At 49.8% G+C, this 22,766-nt stretch overlaps 1 protein-coding gene across 2 annotated transcripts in view; it reads right to left on the bottom strand.

Moving 5' to 3' along the window:
* The window catches only part of FXYD6 (FXYD domain containing ion transport regulator 6), a 30,963-nt gene extending 28,813 nt beyond the window's left edge, over nucleotides 1–2,150 (bottom strand). The window contains exon 1 of one of the 2 annotated variants that reach the window (XM_077893701.1): nucleotides 2,001–2,150. The gene's annotated coding sequence lies outside the window, so the exon portion shown is untranslated. The remainder of the gene's footprint in view (nucleotides 1–2,000) is intronic. The other variant, XM_077893700.1, reaches the window with a different exon arrangement.
* Between the last annotated feature and the right edge of the window lie 20,616 nt (nucleotides 2,151–22,766).

The raw sequence follows: 22,766 nt of genomic DNA on the forward strand, positions 1-22,766 counted from the left end.
CTGGCCTTGCCTCTACTTTGCGTGCTCTCCCTGCCCTCCCCCAGCCCCTTTGTTCTCTTGCTCAGCCACAACCTGTCCTCCCTTCTTTGTGGAGGCTCTGAGCCTTCTGCTAGTCCCGGAGCCACTGGGTCCTGTTAGCCAGGAAAGCTTAGGGGCCGAGATGAGACACCAGCCGGGGACCAGGAGCCTCAGGCTTTCTCAGGGGCAGGGCAGGGAGAAAGCAGCAGTGGAGGGACTGAATTTCTAGTTGGTGCTCAGCCTCTCGAGTCTAATACCCAGGAGAGGGGCTCCTCTTGGAGGGAATCTGAAAGTGCATTTCTTTCTACCTTCTTCCAACAGGGTTCCTGGGGAGATGTTTTCCTTCTGGCCTTCCTGAGCCAGCCCTACACACACTCCCCGGCACAGAGCTAGATGGGGCAAAGAACTACCCTCTCTCTTCCAGCCTGAGACCTATCTAGAAGTTCTGTGTGTGTGTGTGTGTGTTGATGCGTGTGAGAGCATCTGCACAGGGACAGTGGGGCAGTATACGTGGCATTGAGGGTGCTATGTTCCGTTGTGGTCTATGTACGGTGAATTTGGTATGCATGCAGTGTATCTGGTCTGATACACACGTATGTGTGGTGTGTTTTATGGAGTGTGTGCAGCAACAGAATGCGTGGTGTGTGTGAGAGTGTGTGTAATGTGGTATGCACGTATATGTGTTTGGGGTGATGTGTCGTGGGGAAGACTGGAGTGGGTGAGCGGCCACCTCTGTCCCAGGAGCCAGCTATCAGGGTAGCCCAGCCAGAGAAGCCAGGGATCACTAGTATCCAGGCAACCGTGTTGGGGGGAGGGGCAGAGATATGGAGGTGAGGAATGGGCAGGAAAAGGAAGGGAGGCTGAGAATTGAAGAGGAGTTTCCATGGCAACTACCAGGGAGGTCACGTGCAAAAGGCTAAGTTGCAGAAACAGATACACACATCCATACCTCCACAAGATGCGGGCACTGGGCCCCCAGGGTGGGGGTCCCTTCACAGCGGACATGGGCTGCCCACTGATCCATCTCTGAACCTGGAAATCCGGGCCCAGCCAGAGGGGACCACACCAAGGAAACAAAGGAAGTGGAGACGGAGGCCGCGTTCATGGGCAGAAGGCTCAGCAGCCAGGCCCCCATGTCTGGGGGTTGGCAGCAGGGGCCTGCCCGGGCCCATTTCTCCAGCGCAGCTGCTCCCACTCTCGGGTGCTTTCTCTACCAGCCACCACTTGTAAGAGCCAGAGGCGAGCGCCAGAGCCAGGGCTGCTCTTCCAACTGTCCACGGAAGCCCAGCAAGACACAATGGGGGAGGCCCTGCCAGGGCCAGCCCTGCTGGGGAAGGGGGCTGGGCGTGAGGAAGGGGGTGGGGGGAGATTAGGGAGGCCCCTGGAAGAAAACAGGACTGGATAAACAAGAAGGAGGGAGGAAACCCAGGCAGACGTTCTCAGGAGTGCCATACTCTGGAACCCCAGGCCTTCTTTACCTGCCCGCCCCCCCCCCCCGCCCCTTGCCCACCGCCCGCCCATGCCCCCCAGCACCAAGCCAGCCGTCCCATTTTGCATTGCTGGTGCGTCTACACTCGCTCGCGTCCAGCCACCTCCCCGTCTTCACACGCCCGGGCTGCGCTCAAGTGTCCACAGCCTCCCAGTAACAAAGGGGAAGCTCCCGCCGGACCCCGGTGGGAGCTGCCCCTTCGCCTTCTCCAAGACGCCGTAGCCCCGCTGCGGGCAGCAGCCAGGGCTCCGCGGGGCCCCAGCTCCCCCCCCCGCCTCGCCCCGGGCCTCCCCGCAGAGGCCGCGCTCCGCTTCCGACGCCCACCGCCGCGGCCCCCGCCCCCGCGCATCCCCGGCGCCCCGCGAGGGCCGCTCACACCCCGACCCGCAACTCCCGGCCGCGATCGGCCCCCGCCCGGGGCCTCCCGCCCTCCGAGGAGGAGAGGACGAGGACGAGGAGCCCAACTTTGCCTCCCGCGCCGCCCGCCGCTCACCTGCACAGCGCGGGGCGTCGGAGACGATCCCGGAGGACGCGCGGTCCGAGCAGCCGGGCGCGGCGCGGCGGGGGCGGGGCGGTGGGCGAGGCTCTCGCGGGCTTCCCGCCTCCCTCCTGCGCAGGGCTGGGGCGCGAGGGGGCGGGGCCCGGCCGGGCGGGGGGCGGGGGCATCGAGGCGCGCGGCGGCCCCGCTGCGGCTGCGGCTGCGGCTGCGGGTGCGGGTGCGGGTGCGGGTGGCGGAGGGCGCCTGGGGGGCGGGCCGCGCGCGCAACAGGAGGCTGCGGCCGGGGGGGGGGGGGGCAGCACCTGCCGCCCGCCCGGGGGTTTCCTCGGCGGAGGGCGGGGAGGCAGCGCGACGCACACAGCGACAGAGCTGGTGTCTCTCTCGGAAATAGTAGACCGGGGGGGACCGGGAGGCAGCCCAGCACCAGACACGGCAACCCACGTTAATTGGGAGCCTTGGCAATTAAGGGGAATGTGTACCCGCAGCATGAATGGCTGTGTCGTGGGCGCCTGAGCGCCGCTCCGGTTGTAGTTGTCATTTCCAGCTCGAGCCGGGCGGGGGGCGCGGGCGGGGCGCCACCGAGGGACAGGTGTGCCGCCCGGGACCACCGCCCTCCCTTCCGGGGGGGCCCTCATCCTGGCCCTGCCCGGTCACCGTCCCGCCCCTCAGGATCCAAATTTAAGGCGACAGCTGACTCTGAAGATGCAAATCCTGGCTCCCGCACGTCTCCCTGGGACGTAACCGTGAGCCAGGGGCTAAAGGAAGCTCTGGAGCCCCTTTGCTCCCAGGTGATGGTGGCGGTGGGAAGGCTCCCCTCCTGGGAAGCTGAGCCCGGGAGCTCAGAGCAAGTGATCAACAAGCCGGCAGGAGCTGGCAGGGCTTATAGGAAGGGGCCCAGGCACAGAACCCCAGCAAAGCCAGGAAGGCGGACTGCTGGCCACCAGGCTGCCCAGCCCCAGCCACGATGGAGACAGGATGAGGGGTGTTTCCTGAGAGGCTCTGTGATTGTCCACACCTAGGCAGGGCCATGGGGACTTCATTACAGACAGGGGTACGGCCAGCCAGGAAGAGACCCAGCCCTAGCTCTAACACCCCCAACCCTCAGCCTCAGTATTTTCAGCTGCGGAAGGAAGACCAGATAATTCTAAGGCCATTTCTCACTCTAGCCCTGGATGATTTTAATTATTTTAGCGAAAGATCAAGTCTCAAAACCCCAAGGCAGGAAGTACTCTTGAATTCAAAAAGGCCTTGCGCAGGTTTGGAAGCGGTACGTGGCTACTGAGAACAAGTGGGCAGCCTCCCCCCACATGCACACACACAAGGGAGACCAATGGGGTGACAGTTCTGATCGGTGGAGTGCAGGACCTTGGACAAAATGGACATGGTTCCAAGAGTCCCCGGGTTCTATGGGTGCCTCTGAAAGCTAAAGCTCTAAGCCTGGCTCCAATCTTGCCAGTCTGTGTGACTTGACATAGATCGAGTAAACTTTCTGTTCCTGTCTTTTTCTCCACAAGTGAAGACTTGGTGACAGTTGTCCCCCCTCTTCATTTGCTCGAGGGGGTGAGAGATGAAACCACACGCCTTGGTGGGCCCATGTTCTTGGGCAAGCAGATTTAATCGCTCCCGGATGCCCTTGCATATTGCCTTCCAGACATTTCTCTGTGCTGCTTTTTGGAGTTCCTCCTGTTGGGGACACACCAAACCCAAGCTGGGAAAGCCTGTTTGGGGAAAAAGGAATTCCAAAGCCAAGTCACCTGGAGTAGCAGCCCTTTCCTAGAATTCCAAGGTGTTTGACTGAATTACTTCCTAGGGATACCTGCTGGCTCTGCTGACCAGCGTAAGGGCTGCAGCGACAGGATCTATAGTCATGAGAGGAAGGGTCACGCTTGCCTCTCAAATTGTGCTCCATCATCATTCCTCTAGGACCACTGATGAAGGTTGGGGTGGCACGCTATGTAGTCCACACAAGCATGTTCCGGAAGAGTAGCATCTCCCTTCCAGGGGGAGAAGAAGCCCACCTAGCCTCTGTGAAATGTGAGTGTGGGTAAGAAAGGGTCCCCAGCTTCTCCACTCTTTCAGTACATTTACTGATGACAGGAGCCACTCTGCACTGAGCCCTCAGCCAAGCTCCAGGCCACAACAGCGCAAGGAAAGTTGTAGTCTCTTATGGCTAATGAACAAGATGGGTACTTATCAACTGGTCCTGCAAATCAGTGTGTCACGAAAACCTGGTTCAGAGCCCTGAGGATGCAGCATTTGAAAAGCGAGCCAAAAGGTCAGGAGGTGTTAAAGAGACGTGGTGAAGGAGCCAGGAATCGGAGTGACAGGCAAGACTGGGACTGGGAAAGGATTCTGACATAGGAACAGAAATGACATGTGCAAAGGCCCTGAGGCAGAAGGAGCGTGGCACGGAAGGAGCCACTGTGGCCCTCAAGCAGGGGAGACAGGCTGGAGTAGGAAACACATGCTAGACCAGGCAGGCCTGGTAGTTCCTGGGTAAATCCCTCTTTTATCCTCGGGATAATGGGAAGCCACTGAAAGGCATTAGGAAAACTGTTGCAAGCAAGAACTGGGGAGTGGGTGGCTAGGATGTAGGGGGACCCCACAGTGTGGGGTCAGGGGCTGTGGGGAGGGTGGTGCTAAGGTGAGGCTGAAAAGTGGGCCTGGCCCTTAAGTGAATAGAATCCTGCCTCTCTAAAGGCCCTGGGAGCAAAGAGAGAGAGAGAGCTGGGGCCGGTGTGCACAGCCATGGTGGAAGTAGGACAAGAAAGAACAGAAACCATTTCTAAAACGCTCCCCATGCGTCCAGAATTGGAGCCACGAAAAGACCCGGGGCTCAGAAGGACAGCCTGACTGTTGGGAGCACAAGGGACGGCTCCATGCTTTAAAGCTTGTGCTCAGTAACTCACAACTGTGCTACTAAATACTAAAACCCCGTGTGGACTGCTCTTGCCTCGTCCCCAGGGACTGTGACAAAAATAGCCGTTCAGCCTGTCAGCGCCCGGGTCCCAGAGCAGCAGACCAACCCGAAGTGGAGGGCCAGCAGGAAAGAGTAGAGGGGCAAGACCAGGAGTCTTGGGGAGAGACCCCTGCCTCTCCTAGCAGGTAACCCTCCAAGGTGGCTTTGGGGGTACCATTTCATCCTGGGGTGCGGACTGAAGAATCAGAGCACTCCTGCCCACCAACTACTACTTTCAATCCATTCACAGCCACTGTGCTTTGTACAGGTTCGAACGTACCTCCTCCCCCCAGCCAAATGCTGAGCCCCCAAACCCTAGGACAGAACCGTTTCCTACTCCTTGGCTGAAAGAGATTGCGCACCTGCAAACTGCTCCTGGAACCTGGGTCCTTCCACCCTCCCTGACCTGTCTTTCTCGAACCTGTCCAGCTTCTCCCTCAAGCAGCTTGTGTGAGGCCCTTTGTCACTTTACACAGCTCCTGGACAATCCAACCTGCAACCATGGCTTCACCATCCATGTAGGGCCGATGGCCCCACACTCGCCAGCCTGGTCCTCATCCCCAGAGACCCAGAGGAGTAATGCCCAGGCACCCCGCGCGGCTCATGCTGAATCCATCATCTGACTCCCCCCACACCCAAAGGTGCTCCCCCTCCGGGGTCTTTCTTTAATTCATAAATGGCACTGTCCCCACCCAGTCACTCACCTGGGAAAGCATGTACTATCCTCACTCCTCTCCCCTGACCACTTCTGTTCTAGATCAGGTCTCTCTGCTGCCAGCCTCCTGCCGGAGACTCGGCCTCAGTCTCCCCACCCCCAGGCTATCAACTCTTTGGTATTTTCTGCAACTCAGATGTGACTCAAACCTTCACAGGCTCCATGTTTTCTACACACTATAGTCTGACTTCTTAATATAATAGTTTTTACAACCCAAGACCCACCCACCTTTTGTGCTTCATCTCCTGACCCCATACTTTGCTCTGCCTTCCCCATTCCATCCCCACGCCTGTCACTCCAACCCTTGCAAATGCTGCCCCCCGGCCCAAGAGGGTCACTCACAATCATCCAAATATGCTGCCGGTTTGCATGCCGCCCATCTTTGCTCATAGAGTTTCTCTGCTTAAAACATCCCCTCTTGGGGCGCCTGGGTGGCTCAGTCATTCGAGTATCTATCTGCCTTCGGCTCAGGTCATGATCCCAGGGCCCTGGGATCGAGCCCCACATCAGGCTCCCTGCTCAGTGGGGAGCCTACTTCTCCCTCCCCCACTACTCTTGCTTGTGTGTGCTCTCTCCTCTCTCTCTCTTCTGTCAAATAAATAAAATCTTTTTTTAAAAAAGACTTAGAAAAAATAAAACATCCCCTTTCCCTTCTCCCCTTGTGAGAATCTTACCTACTCTGCAGAGCTAAATTCAAATATCACCTTATAGAAATTAAGGCTGTCTTGTCCACGCTGTCGCGAACGGTCTTGTGCCTCTCCATCTATAATGGTGCATATCATAGTCTGGATTTTACTGTGTGTAATTGCATGTGGGCTGCCCTAATGGAATAGGAAGTTCTTGGAGGCAGCCTGGCCTCTCACTCCGTATGCAGACCCCAGTGGCTTGCCTGGTGACCCATCTATAACTTGGGTTATAAATGGGAATTGTAATTCAAGGGAATCGTAGCTCACAAGACCCTGCATGATCGTGTCCCGGCCAGCCTTTCCAGCTTCGTTGTGAACACCTTCTTCCTCCTGTCTCATCAATCTCTCAGCTTAGCCAAAGCCTTCAGAACCGGCTCCCCACCCCCCGGTACCCTGGGGCCCCCCACCACAGGTGTGCAATGCCTTTGCTTTGCTCTCTCTTCCCAAGGTGAGCGGATGAAGTCGCAGTGCTGTTGAGGTCACAGGCAGAGGTGAGATGCGTGGTGAGGAAGAGGAGGAGACCCTGACAACTGACACTGCCGGGGGGGGGGGGGGGGGGGGGGGGGCTGAAAAGCAGGACTTCTCTGTAGGGAGCTGTGGGGACTCGATGGGATGACAGACACCGCTGCTTCCCTAGTCAGGTGGGTTTTCTTTTTTCCTTTCTGCCACTTTTTGCTGACTGAGCTCAGTTTAAAGCACTCATTCCCCAGACTTACCAAGGGGGGTCCACGTGACCCAGTTCTGGCCAAGAAGATGGCAACAGAATTCTATTTAGTAAGAATGCTAAGGCATGCGACTCTTGCCTTTTGTATTTCTCTTCTCCCTCTTCCTCCTCCCCTTCCTCCCCTTCCTTTCCCGCCGCTTCTCCTTCCTACTTCTCCTCCCCTTCCTCCTCATCCTGTTTTTGTCAGGAACACGAATGCGATGCCTGGAGACGAGGCAGCCATCTTGCATTCCAGAGTTTCCTGTTACCTGAGAAAATCCAGCTGGTTTTCCGTTCCATGCAGCCAACACAGTCCTAAATGGCACAAATAGATTGGAACAGCTAGGGGGGACAGCCTTGCATGACGAGAAAGCAGGATTTCAGCACGAGGAAGCTGCCTCCCCGAGAAGACCTCTGCCTGCCTGCTTACGGGCCGCTAGCACACACCTGACGCATGTCAGCACGTCGAAACAGAAACACCAATGCTCCTCTTCCTGGAGCAGGTCCCCCAGAGTCCCTTTCCCTAGCTACCTTTAGATCACGATCTTGATTTGGAGAAGGGAAGAAAGCCAAGGCAGGCAGAGTGGGGGAAGTCTGAAATAAAATTTCACCCTGTCTTCCCACAGGAAAACTATAACATATGTCAGGAAACGAGGCATGCCAAAGCATGCATGAGATTTGTCTCTAAGTGAAAAATCCACCCCAGTCCCATTAGTCTGGAGAACGAATCCTGCCCGATTGACTTAAACGTGTCTTGTAAGTGTGAAGTGTCACCTCAAGGCGCCAATCTCTAATTATGAGCACGCCTCTTCCAGAGCTGCTGGTTATCCAAACCGAGCACATGACCACTCCTCCCCCCAGCCTCTCCACTCTGCAAACACGCACCCATTGGTCTCCTCCCAGTGAATGCAAATGGGAGAAAACGAGCAACGTTGCCCTTTGGAGACAATGACGTTGGAAATTCAATACATAATGGCTCCCTAGACAAGACCAGAATAGCTTTGTGTTTCTGCCTTCCCCATGCACAGAGAAGCTGACAGCCTGTTAGCATAAGCAGGCGTCTGAACTCCCCACCCCTCCCCTAGTGCCTGGAGCCAACGTTTGCAGGGAGAGGCACCTGTTCATCATCATATACTTTCTTCCAACCTAATGGATCCAGGCTCAGAACAGAGGCTGTAGCTGAGTTTTTGAGCCAGGAAGAACCATGGGGACCCAGCGGGCACCTCTGTTTGGTCTTTTAGGCCCGTGCTGCAACCAGACAATAACCCGCTAGCCCAGCCACGCTTCCAGGCAGGAAAGACTTGAACCCACTTTTCTTCTTTTGCATCTCCCACTCCCACTCCCACTCCTTCCCCCAAAGTCCAAGCTGGAGTTTAGGGAAGCAATAAAAATGATTTGGGGCTAGCTGGTTGCTGAACTTTATAGGGAAGTCTTAGGGGAAGCCTCCGGACTGAATGCCATGAGGGGAAGCAACTTTCCTGCAGTGCAAACTCAGTGCCTGTAGATAAAGCTGTGTTTCTCCCAAGAAGCCGACAGCAGCAGCCAGAGGCCTGGCATCCTGGGGCTGTGCCTGGACTGTCTGGGGAAGGGAGCTCATTCCTGATGACCATGGGCTTCCAAGACGGATGGTGGGCAGGTCAGCAGACCACTTATGGTCATGAGGACACTGCCTCTCTAGTCTGCTTATAATGGGCTCTTGGGTTCATTAACATCTCCATTTCTCTCAACCCTCCTACCATTCCATTCTCTTTGATGATGTTGTTTGTGTAATTGCCTCTCAAATCAAAGGCATGTTTGATGTCCACCATTTAAAGCATTATGTCTATTGATTCTCGTTTTTCAGGCCTTGTCTGGAACCTTAGATGTGGCCGGTGGGAGGTGATGAGCATAAAACACTCACCATTCTGGCCATTCACTCTAACATTAAACATGTATCTAGCACTTGAGCACAACTCCTTTCAGGACATTGTTTAAAAGAGAGTCCACAATTATCTTCCTGAGTTGAACTCAGAACCTTCGGCTTCTGACTCACAGGAGGGTTGCAATGATTTGACCCAGGGAATCGCCTAAGTTGGTTGCTCTTGGATGGTGAATCAAATGAAGGCAGGAAGGATGTCTAGTTTATGCTTTTTGTTTGTTTTGTTTGGGGGTGTTTTTAAGGTTTTTTTTTTTTTTTTAATGATAGTCACACACACAGAGAGAGAGAGAGAGAGAGAGAGGCAGAGACACAGGCAGAGGGAGAAGCAGGCTCCATGCACCGGGAGCCCGACGTGGGATTCGATCCCGGGTCTCCAGGATCGCGCCCTGGGCCAAAGGCAGGCGCCAAACCGCTGCACCACCCAGGGATCCCAAGGTTTTTTTTTTCTTATTTGATGCTTTTAACACCTGTTCCCCAACACTTGCCAATATAATCGGTGGGTAATCAGTATTTACTAATGCAAAAGATTGGAATGATATTGATGGATAAAACCAACGTGCATCAAGAAAATTCCCCACATATCAGCGCTGTGAGGCTGTCTGACGCTGACTGTGCCTTGTCTGACAGGCGAGAGAAAGGGAGAGATGGAAAGAAGGCTTCCGGGGACATGATCCACGGCAGATTCATCCGGAGACTGCTCTCGAATTATAGCAGGTTGTGTTTTGAAAGATGGCCTCGGCAATGTCTCCCATCCCATGGGCTCTTCTGCCGGGAAACTTTGCTGCTCCTACCACTTGGAGGTGGCACTGATCCCTCCTCACCACAGTCTGGACTTAGTTTGAGCAACAGAAAGAGCCAGAACTATCACCCTATAACTTTTTAGATGGGGCCTTAAAAGAGCTGCAGCTTCTGCCTTCAATGTTTGGAACACCACCTCTTGGAAGCCAGCCACCTTAGAAGTCAGATTATCCTGCTGGAAGGAAAAAGAGAGAGAGAGAGAGAGAGAACGTGGAGAAAAGCCTGAAGCCACCTGGGACATTCCCATCCAAGCCAAGCTCCTACTCCTCAGATCTTGAGTAAATAAAGTGTTTGTTGTTTTTTAAAGCATTAGGTTTGGGAGCATTTTATTTTGCAGCTATAGATGACTCAAGCAAGGTGATTGGGCCCCACCTCAAACCCATGTATCTGATTCTCCAGGAACAGAACCTGGGCATCAGCTTTTTAGCAGAACCTGCCTGGCACAGGGAAATAGCTGAGCCTCGCAGTGACTTCTCCCGTGGACGGCTTTATCCGTGGCTTGCAGACTTGGTGGGTCTGAAGCCCTGGAGTGCACAATATGTCTGAGCTATAGGAACCCAGGCCAGAGACATACACAAGAACACCACAGCTTGGAAGAAACAGAGCACAAGGGAGTTCTATATGCAGAGCCATGGGATATCTGAACTGGATGAGGCCTTAGAAGATGTTTTGCAAATGAGGAGCTCATGGCCCAGAGAGAGGAGATGAGTGATTCAAAGTCACATAACTTATTTGTGGCCTGCTTGGGACCAGAGCAATGTCTCCTGAGTACTGATCCACTCTTTCCCTTGCCTGTCTATCTCTCAGGATTTCTGTGTCCTGAGGAGTGAGAAAAACACGCTTTCTTAAATGCATGGTAAGTATCTTAAAATATATTTTTTAAAGATTTTATTAAAAAAAAGATTTTATTTATTTATTCATAGAGACACAAACAGAGAGAAAGACAGAGACACAGGCATAGGGAGAAGCAGGCTCCATGCAGGGAGCCCAACATGGGACTCGATCCCCGCTCTCTGGGATCACGCCCTGGACTGAAGGCGGCGCTAAACCGCTGAGCCACCTGGGCTGCCCAGTAAGTATCTTAAAATATTAACTAACCCAGGTTTTAAGTACCAATTATTGATGTCCCAATTAATGTGAACATACCAAGAGTATATCCACAGCAAGAAAAAGATCAGGATAAGAGGTGAAACTAACCTGGGCTGCCTTCCTCAAACAGTTGACCTTTGAAGGGGGAGGATGAGGGTCTGTGGCAGGAAAAGAGCAAACCCAGGCACAGAAGTTAGAATGAGACATGTGGGAGGTGCAGTCTGAGCTACTTGGCAGGTTCAGAGAGGCCTGCTGGGAAGGAGCAGGGATTTATGAGAACCTGTTTTCCATCTAGGATCTGTTTTCTTATCTGGTTCCTCCGCCAGCAGAGGCGGGACAGGACTGGGGGCTGCCTAAATGGAAGCCCTATGATGCAGACTTCCTGAGCCCCATCCCCCACCCCCATCCTGCTGCCGGCTAAGAAGGCTGACCAGGGCCTGGGAGAGAACTGGTGCCCGAAACTACAACTGTGAGGCCGAGGCTTCTGAACCTGGTATCAGGATCCTGCTCTCTCCCCCTTTCTCCCTCCAGAGTCCAGCCCCCACCCTTTGCCATTAGAGGAGGCCCCAAAGACACCACCCAAAGCGAATTTATTTTTAGTTCCCATTCTTTCCTGAGAGCTGCCATGCACAGACCACACATCTTAAATATTCCCAGCTGCCCTGTGCTGAGGACTGAACCAAAGAGAAGGGATTTTTACTTGGAGTAGGAGAGGTCAAGGCCAAGCAAACAGAAGAAACTCCCTTGGAGTCAGAGTGGACAAAATGAGTGAAGTTGGTAAATTTATTTCTTTGGCAAATAATTTGTGCTCAGCGGACAAATCAATAACACTGTCTGCAGTTTCCATGCTACAGAACAGGTTCTTTTGGCACCTGTTCTCTCTGAAGAACGAGTTCTTGTGGAAAAGTAGTAAGAGGCCAATAGAATGAGCATGGGTAGTTCCGAATTAGAATCCAGGACTGCTGGTCTTGAACAAGTCATCTGACTTCCCTGAGTGTCAGTTTCCTCTTCTGGGAAGATGGCAATAATGCTATTCTCTATTCCGTAGAGTTCTTTCGGGGGCTGATGGAGCTAACTCGCACAAAATACATGCTGCCTAGCAGTGATAATTGCTCAATCAATATTCCTGTCCTGACTTCCGTGTCCTAACTAAACCCACCTTGACCAGCCCCAAGATAGAATTTCATATGGAACAGACACCTACTGTGAACCTACCACATGCCAGGCATGAAACGAGGCCATGTCACAACCTTACCACATGACAACCTCGAGTGCTGGGTGTTACTTATCCTCATTTCCCTGTGGCCCTCTTCGGGGTCAATCCTACCCTACAGCAGACCATCGTGACAGGTCAGAGCGGATGCAGAGATATAAAGCAGTGGCCACCGTGGGGTCCGAGTAACATGCCGCCTGCTTCTGACCTCTACACCTTTGCAGATCACCAGGACACTGGGTGCTCCAGGAGAAAGCACCATTGGCCCCACCCCATGTCTGGGGGACCTTGACCAACCCAAATGAACTCACTGAACTGGCTCAGGTAGGAGAGCCAGGGAACTGCATTTCAAGGAAGTAACACAAAGGCCTCCCCCAACTTGCAGTGAGCATTTCCAATATGCCTGGCACAGTGCTAATGAGTTCACATACATCACCTCACTTCATCCAAGAAGTAGCCCCACAATGCAGAGCCTATGACATCCCCATTTTTAAGATGGGGAAACTGAGCCCAAAAGACCTGAAGCAACTTCCCCAGAGTTGCTGAGTTGATAAGTGTCAGTCTCAGGACATGAACCTGGGTGCATACTGGGAACTTATTTGGGGTTTTGTTTGGTGAAGATGTTTAGTGCTTAGCTTTCAGGCATTCTGGCCCCTTCTTCCCACGAGGAGATCCCGTTCCCTGGGGCTCCCATGGTGCACGATCCTGTGATACAAGGACACCCTCTCACAGCCACCAGCCACCCGCAACCCCTGCCCTGTGTGGGGCCGAGGCCCTCTCCGTCTCTCTCTGCACACCAGAGCCAGTAGCCAGGGATAGGCGGGAAATTGTTCTTTCTGCCCTGGCAATCTGGTCAGGGGCCACGCAAGGAGGTAGTTTTCCACTCTGAATGGGCCATTTCTCCTGTTCTCCCATTGCGAATTTCCTGCTTTCTGCACCATTGAGATTAGATCTCTGTCTGTGATAAAAGAAGGGCGCCTTGTGGCTGCTCTGCCCAGGGACTGGTAAGAAACAGGGGCTCAGCTGGAGACATACCTGTCTATCATCATTATCCTCATCATTTAATATCTGCTGAGTGCCCCAGAGTGCCTGCCCTAGACTTGGGAGTGCTTTGAGAGGACAAAGTCAAGAAGATGGGGTGAGTTTCCTGCCATGAGGATGCCTACATGCAAACCTCCACCTGCAAGTCAAATATCCCAACACCTCTCTCACACAGGTGTGTTTGGACAAACACATCCTCCGGGAGCACTTCTCAAACTGACGGGCACATAGCAACCACCAGGGGTTAAATCACAAATCCTGGGCCCCACCACGAGGAGATGTTGATGCTTCTGTTCAGGGGTCCCCACTTTGAGGACCAGCGCCCTCCTACACCCTCCCCTAACAGGGCAGCTCTCAGATCATCACACATGTGCTCAAAGGCATGTACACCCTCGGACATACACGCCAGACACAAGGTCCTGCAGCCTCTTCAGCGTCCATGGGCCCCACTCCCCCCTTGGATCTCTGGGCTCCGACCTTTCCAGCCTTTGCATTCCTCAAACTGTGCTCCTCCTCCTGCTTCAGGAGGGAAAATAGGTGGGAAAACAGCAAACTGAGGAAGAAAGGCAGGAATGTGGGGAATGGCAGGAGATTCTCCTGGCAAGGCAGCTCCCACTGAGGGTAGAAGAAGAGATGTAAAGCTCTTTCTTCACCTGGAACACTTGTCTTTGTTTGGCTAGTGCCTCCTTAACCTTTGGATGTTAACTCTAATAGCCCTTTTTCAAGGAAACCTTCCCTGATTTCCTCTACTACCCTGGCCACCATCACTAGACCACAGCAGAGCCTAGTTATAAGTGGACATATCTTTTTTTTTTTTTTTTTGGACATATCTTCATATAGTTTTTATTCATGTGATTATGGCAGGGTTTGTAAATCTTTTAATTTTTTTAAAAGATTTTGTTGATTTATTTGAGAGAGAGAATGAATTGAGAGAGAGATAATGAGCAGGGAAAGAGGAAGAGGGAGAAGCAGACTCCCTTGCTAAGCAGGGAGCTGGACACAAGGTCAATCCCAGGATCCTGGGGTCATGACCTGAGCCAAAAGACACTCAACCAACTAAGCTACCCAGGCGCCCTGGCAAGGTTTTTGTTTGTTTGTTTTTGGTTTTTTTTTGATGTTTGACCCTATGAGAAAGGGGATCATACTGAGTTTCTCACAGTTGCATCCCTACCTGGGCATCTACCTCATGGTAGATGCTCAGAAACATTTGTTAAGGGATCCTTGGGTGGCGCAGTGGTTTGGCGCCTGCCTTCGGCCCAGGGCGCGATCCTGGAGACCCGGGATCGAATCCCACATCGGGCTCCCGGTGCATGGAGCCTGCTTCTCCCTCTGCCTGTGTCTCTGCCTCTCTCTCTCTCTCTGTGTGACTATCATAAATAAATAAATAAATAAATAAAAGAAACATTTGTTAAGTGAATAAATGAACTCTCATACATGAGGGCAGCTCATACATACAGCAGGTATTCACACAAGAACACATTCACATGTACTCCCTCAAGTTTGCCCTCAGCATTCTTTGAAGAATAAGGTAGCCAACTTGGACACGTTTGAAGCATAGGAGTTAACCCAACTTTTCTGAAAAACAGCTCAGCATTTAGAATAGAAATGTAAGCAATCTTACTTATTGAAATTTACTTAGAAGACAATCACCTCAGAATGAAGCTGTGTGCAAAGAAATTCATGGCAACAGTGTTTATAAAGCAAATTCTGGAAACTACCCCTACTTAGATGTCCACAGTGGAATATCCTATACAACGGAATATCCTACAACTGTTAAAGATGATAATATCCATCCCTTTGGGGAACATGCTTATTTCATGTTGTTGAGAAAATGAAGTTAAGATACAAAATAATCTGTAAAATATGATCTTATTTACATAAAACTGTAACCCTCCCTCTATGGATGCATAGAGTTGTAGAAAGATATTGCCAAAATGCTAATAACATTTACCTTTGGAGGTGGGATTTTAAAAAATATTTTCTTTATTTATTTGAGAGAGATAGAGACCATGTGTGAGGTGGAGGGGCAGAGGAAGAGGGAGAAGCAGACTTCCCCCTGAGTAAGGAGTCTGATGTGGGGCTGGATCCCAGCACCCTAAGATCATGACCTGAGCCAAAGGCAGGCGCTCAACCGACTGAGCCACCCAGGTGCCCCAGATAGTGAGATTTAAAGTGATTTTTACTTTCTTCTTTGCAATAGCACCTAGTTATATTGTTGTTGAGAAATTAAATGAGATAAAGTGTGTGATGATATGGAGAGTTTATCGCATGATAAACTCTTGGCAAAAACAGTTCTCCTTATATTATTTGTATAGTTTCCAGGATTGTTTGGATTTTTAAAAATTCTCTTGTAATGAGAGATAAGTTACAAAATCACAAAGACAATGAAGCTTTAAAAATTAGATCCAGCTGGAAAGGGCCAAGGAGAAGACACCATGATAAATGACAGATATGTGTCCTCTACCCCTACCTCAAATCCCACTTGCAGCATTTAACACAGTCCTCGGTACTAGTAAGGTGCTTGTGACAATTTGTTGAATTTAACTGGATCTGGAGCATCCATTAGTCCAGTGAGAAAGTTTATCAGAGAAGAACCTGACAGAGTAGTGATCTCTAGTCTACCACAAGGCAGACCTCACCAAGACTTAATTGCTGATATTGAAGGCGTTAGCCATGCTTCCCCAGTGGGGTAGAGGGATTGGAGTGTTTCTCTCTTTCTATCTTCTTTAAAGATTCTATCTATTTATTTGAAAGAGAGAGAGCAAAGATTGAAAGCACAAGCAGGGAGTGGTGTGAGGGGCAGAGGGAGAAGCAGACTGCCTGCTGAGTGGGGAGCCCCATGTAGGACTGGATGCCAGAATCACGATGCGAGCCAATGGCAGACTCTTAACCAACTGAGCCACTCTGCTAACCCAATTAGAGTATCTCTAACTAGAATTAGAGCCCTTGCCTGGGATGCATCAAGCCGAGGAAATTAAGGAAATGCAAATCCCCACCCTTCTTTCTCCCACCCACTGAGCTCTTCATTAAACTGCAGTTAAATTAACATCTCTCTTCTTCAACAAGACCCAACCATCACCACATAAAGCTGAGGAGCCTTGGGCTCCTTTAGATGAGAGATGGTACGCTTTTTCCTGAAAATGGGCAGTGGAGGTAAGATAGACATGGTTCCCATAGAATTCCCAGGAAGTGACTATCCAAAGTCAACACCTGTAGATTTCCATGTTTTGTCTTGTGCAGTCTAATGTAGCAGCCCTCCAAGTGTGGGGGTGCCTGAGACATTCTCAGGGAATCAGCAGGTCAAAACTATTTTCATAATAATACTATGATGTCATTTGCCTTTTTCACTGTGTTGACATTTGTACCAATGGCACAAAAGCAATGGTGGGCAAACTGTTGGCTCCTTCACATGAGTCAAAGCAATGGCACCAAACTGTACTTCTAGTCACTTTACCACCCCACACTGGCCAGTTTCCCTAAGGAACATCCTTGATGAAGCAGTAGATATTATTAATTATTAAAAGTTACTAATTTATTGATATTGCAATCCCAAATATATGTCTTTTCAATATTTGGTATGAAAAAAATGAAAGCACTTCTGCCGTATATACCAAATTCTAAGGTTGTTTCAAGAAAAAGCACTTGTATGTCTCAGCTGCAGGCTGAACTAGCCACTTTTTTCATGAAACACCATCTTTCCTTGAAAGAAGATTGACAAACTATGATTACTCTGACATGATAGTTGGCAATCATTTTCTCAAAAATGAACAAAATGAAATTGTCACCTCAAAGAAAACATCTGACAGTGTTTGTTACTAATGATATAAACTTTCAATTGAAAATTAGAATTTTAGAAAATTTGGATCCTTCACAATGAGCTTCCCAATCCTTAAAGAATTTTCTGAATAGATATTATTTTTTATATTGTATAATGAAATGTGTCAACATTTGGAAGACATTCAGAACTCAGAACTAATATTTTCCAATTGATCGATGCATGATGTTACAAAATTAGGCATAGGTAAAACTCAAACAACATATCATAACACATCAAATACTGAAGCAAGTATGAGAATCCAGGTATCTTTTATTAAAGCCAGATATTAAAGAGATTTGCAAAAATGTAAAACAATGCCGCTATTCTTATTTTTTGTTTAGAAAAAATATAGTTATTTTAATAAAATTATTATTTATATTAACATGTTATTAAATGTTTAGCTATAAATGTAATGAAATAGGTACAGGATCCGTATGCTGAAAACTATAAAACTTAAATGAAAGAAATAAAGAGAAAAAAAAAAGAAAGAAATCAAGGAAAATCTAAATAAGTGTATAACACAGAGCATCTGGGTGGCTCAGTCAGTTATGCATATTCCTTTGGCTCAGGTCATAATCCCAGGGTCCTGGGATGAGTCTGGCATCCACACTCTCTGCTCATCCGGGAACCTGCTTCTCTCTCTCCCTCGGTCTCTCCCCCTCACTTGTGCTTTCTCTCTTGCTCTCTTTCTCTCAAATAAATAAATAAAATCTTTATAAATAAGTAAATAAATAAAACACCATCCATGTTCATGGTTTGGAAGACTCAATAATTAACATGTTAATTCTCTCCAAATGGATTATAGATTTACCACAATCCCAATAAAAATTTCAACAGGATTCTTTGTAGATAGAGACAAGCTAGTTCTAAAACTTGTATGGAAATACAAGGAACCAGAATATCCAAAATTATTTTGAAAAAAATTTGGAGGACTCACCCATATGGTAAAGCTGAGGTAATTAAGTCAGGGTGGCATTTGTGAAAGGATGGACACATAGATCAATGGAATATTAGAGAGGCTAGAAATATACTCACACAAATATTCTCAATTGACTTTTGACAAAATGAAAAGGCAATTGAGTGGGAAAAGTGCAGTCTTCAATAAGGAGTGCTGGAACAACTGGATGTCCATTAACAAACAAATGAACCTCAGTCTAGATCACAACGGTATCCAAAAGTTAACTAAATGGATCCCAATCCAAATAAAAAACATAAACAACAACATTCTCAAGAGGAAACATCAGAGAAAATCTTCATGAGCTCAGATTTGACCAAGTGTTCTTAGCACAATCCAAAAGAAAAAAAAAAGATCAATTGGAATTCAGCAAACTCACTTTTGCTCTAGAAGAGCACAATTAAGAGGATGAAAAGACAAGCCACAAAGAGAGAAAATATTTACAAATCACATAGTCAACAAAGACTAGTATCTAGAATATATAAAGACTCTCAGAATTCAATAATAATAAACAAACAACCCAACAAAGAAACAAGATCTGCACAGTCACTTAGTCAAAGAGGATCTACAGATGACACAATAACATATAAAAAGATGCTCAACATCATTAGTCATTAGAGAAATGCAAATTAAAACCACAATGAGATACCACTACACACCTATTAAAATGGCTACCATAAAAAATACAGACAATACCAATTACCAACTGGGAGGATGAGGAGCAAGTGGTACTCCTATACTGCAGGTGGGAATGCAGAATGGTACAGATCCTCTGAAAACAGCCTGGCAGTTTCTCATAAAGTTAAACATATGATCACCATATGGCCCAACAATCCCACCTATTGAATTTATCTGAGAGGAATGAAAACTTCAGTTACCTGAAAATCTGTACACTAGCATTGAAATCTATGCTCATCTGGATTTCTGCCATGATCTTATCAAAAAGGAATGGCTTTGACTCAAAAGAGAATGTATAGGCCTTTGTGTGATGTTGATGACAGACTGCCCTGAACTGTCTCCAAGGAGAAGGGATTTGGGGGCTGAAGAGAGGACAGCTGCTAGAGCCTGACCCAGGGAGAGGTAGATTCTCAAGTCTAGGGGTATAGAGAGCTGCAGAGTCGAGAGCTATTGCCCATCCCTCTAAAATCCTCCAAGGGGCACCTGTGAGGGCTGCAGATTGAGCACCCAACCTAGAAAGCAGGGTGCAAGCTCCTTCAAAGCATAGCATCCTGGGGAAGAATGGGATGAGGAATGCTTTCCTGGCTGGTAAGTTCAGAGTCAGATTTTAATCTACTTTTAAAAACAAAGGTGACATCATTTTTTTTTTTTTAATTCAGACACACAGAGAGAGGTAGAGACATAGGCAGAGGGAGAAGCAGGCTCCCTGCAGAGAGCCCAGTGTGGGACTCGATCCCAGGACTCCGGGAACACAACCTGAGCCAAAGGCAGATGCTCAATTACTGAGCCACCCAGGCATCCCAAGGTAATATCTCTTGTACCTTCCTGGCATGGAGCAAATTCCTACTGTCTCCATAGGGTGTTGGCTGGAACCCCAAAGAGCTAAAGGTGGTGTCCTGAGGAACTCTGCTTATGGAGCTTGTGGGAGACAGAAGAAGGAGCAGCCAAGGGCCAGAAGGAAGAGCTTAATGCCACAGAAGTTATGGCAATTTCACAAAGTAGGGAGTATTCAACAGTTAAGTGCTGCAGGGAGTTCCAGTTGGATGAGTGCCATTGGATTTGGCAACTTGGTGGCTCACTGACATGATGGGGCAGGGTCCAGACGGCTATGACTTGAGGAGTCCCCTCATAGTCCCTCACAGCCCTGAACCATCAGCTCCATTGGCTGAGCAGCCAAGTGCTACCGGGGCAGGGCCAGGGCCAGGTACGCATCCTGCTCCTGTCAGTGGCAAGAGAGAGCAGAGTAAGCTCAACCCAGTGGAGCTCCGTGACTTGGAGAAACCACGAGTAGGAGATGTCCACCTGCCCCAGGTGGTAGTGTCACTTTCATGGAAGATCACCCCACTGCTATAAAACTAAGAGGAAGGTGGGCTCCTGGGTGACTCAATCACTTAGGCATTTGCCTTCAGCTGAGCTCGTGATCCCTTGTATTCCAGGATGGAGCCCCACATTGGAGTGCCTGCTCAGTGGGGAGTCTGTTTCTCCCCCCCCAACCCCCCCCCCGTCCTGTTCCTGTGCTCTCTCTCTTTCTCAAGCAAATAAATAAATTCTTTTCTTTTTTAAGATTTTATTTATTTATTGTCATGACAGACACACACAGAGAGAGGCAGAGACACTGGAGAAGTAGGCTTCATGCAGGGAGCCTGACATGGGACTCAATCCTGGGTCTCCAGAATCACACCCAGGGCTGAAGGTGGCGCTAAACCATTGGGCCACTGAGGCTGCCCATAAATAAATAAATTCTTAAAACACACACACACACACACACACAACTAAGAGGATTTATACAGAGAAACACAAATTTCCTAAGAAACCTGAACCCTTTGAAGATTTATTGAAATTCCCCTCTCCTGTCTCATTTGTTTGCTGAAGCAGTGGAGATAGAGGTGAAGGATCTGGCCCTTTTGCTGCAAATTCAACATTTGTTTAGAGGTCTCAATAGGCCACTCACTTTGTCCTGCGTGTTTACAGATATCCTCCCATTTAATCCTGCAACAGCATGTGGGAGAGATACACCCACGTTGCATGAGGAAACAGAGAGGTTGGCTTGCCCAAGATCACATAACGAAGTAAGTGGTGTAGCTGGAATTTGTGCCTCCAGGTACCTCGATTCCAACTTCGCTGCTCTCTCCACTAAAACATAGTGTAATTAGGAGGAATTCAAAGTAGATTCCTAGCTCCCTCCTTGTATGAAAAGTGAAGATCTTATCATGGGATGCAGGCCTTGGGCAGAGGAAGTATCCTGTTATGTCCACACCCTACATCCCACCGGCAGGAAATGAGCCATGCGGGACCAAAAGCCAGGCCGTGCCCTCCTCGTCGCCAAGGACTCATCTGAGAAAATCTCTGCCTGGATGATCCAGGCTGCTTATCTCCAGAGCACGGTCCTCCAGGTTCTGAGTGGACACATTGTTAGGCCAGCGTGAGCTTGCTGCCCTGGTTGGGCATCAGAATTCCAAGGAACAGGAAGCCTGGGTCAGTGCGGAGGAGGTAGAGAATGAGTGGCATGAGCCTCCCAGGGCCACCCACCCACACTGAGGAGACACGGAGGTATCCCGGGGTGACAGCTTGTTATGGCAGAGGAGAGCCTCCCAGAAACCATCCACATGGGATGTGGGTGCAAGAGGAGTCAGGGGACCTCCTCCCATTCATAATGCATTTGTCTCAGGTTCTGGAAACTGCATGAGCTAAGCCTGCAGTCATGTGACACTCGGAGGGGTGTGCCCAGCCTTCTCCGTGAAGCCCTCCCGCCCTGCCCCTCCCGCGGCAGAGGCCTGGTGGAGAATGGAAAGATACTGAGAGGCAAGTGGCAGATCCCATGAGGTCACAGCTAGGAGCAACCTACCTGACTTGGGAAAGCAGCTTTTAAAATCAGACAGCCTGGATTCAAAGGCCAGTGCGCCCACTTAGCTGCTGTGTAGTTCCGGCAAGCTTGTTTCGCTTCCCTTGGCCTTTGCATCCTCATCCATTAAACAAGGATAATAGTGCCTACTCCGTGCTTTCAGGAGATAAGACACAGCGGGTGGTTAGCACATCATCTGGCACATAGCACGCATTCAGCAAATGCTAGCTAGCTCTTATCATCATTATCCTCATCATTATTATTACAGGGAGCTCTCCACGTGCAGCTCCCAATGTCCCCCCAAGTGCATCAGGACATTGGCTAAGCAATTATGGGAAACAATAGCCCTTGGGAATCTAACCAAACTCCAGAGGCAGCTGGATGGGCAGCGAGGCTGTAACTGGCTCTGTCTCCAGAAAACTATCGTCTGCCCGACTCCCAACACACTCACGTGGCCCTCCCCTCCTTCCCCAGGGTAAATTCAGCAGTCAATAGAGTTGACAAAGCCAGAGAGTCTGAGTGGTACCTGAAGATGCCTGGGATCCAGGGACAAGAGGATGATGTTACCAGCAACTCTCCCTTCACCCCCCCCCCAAACACCCCCAACAAGTCCCAACCAACACATACACACACCTTCCTGGAAATTCTGGACCAATCTGGGAAGTCCCATCACCCCCTTCCATGATTCTTATGCCCTCTATAAATGTCCTGGGTTTAAGGGAATGTGTTTTCCTTTTTCTACTGAGATACTGCCTTTTCTCTACCTTCTCTTTCCTACAACATGGACACCCCTGCATCCCTGCAAGTCACTTCTGCCCTAGGAAACTGGAAAGAGAGAGAGAGAAGGGTCTGGTTTCTAGGGAGAAAGGAACAGAAATGGCCCCAACTCTCGGCCACAAGGCCCAGCTTCTGAACTATGACCCACTTCCTCTGGTGGGCACAGATAGCTGGCTGTCCTCCGTTGTGAGCGCCTGCTCTTGCATGGGAGCTGACCAAGGACTCCATTTCCCTGTCCCATTTCATCTAGGTGGTGCCTAGATGTTGACACCTGTCACATGGGAGTGGAAACGACAAGTATCACTTGTGGGTCACAGCATATAAAAAGTAGATGTGTGTCCTTTGGGTTTTTTTCTCCCCTCCTTCCTGTGACGAGAAGATGACCAAATCACATGGTAGAAAGAATCTGAGTCCCTAAAAAATAATGTGGAAGGAAGCATCCTCACTGGATGTTTAGATGGAGGAGAAAGCCACCGAGGTTGTGGAAAACTGTGGGATATTATTAGGGTAGCTGTGCTATCTCTCCTGCTAGTACACTAAGCCTGGCACCTGCCCCTCCCCCATACCTT

This window comes from Canis aureus, chromosome 3 (assembly GCF_053574225.1).
Source record: "Canis aureus isolate CA01 chromosome 3, VMU_Caureus_v.1.0, whole genome shotgun sequence".
Taxonomy (NCBI): domain Eukaryota; kingdom Metazoa; phylum Chordata; class Mammalia; order Carnivora; family Canidae; genus Canis; species Canis aureus.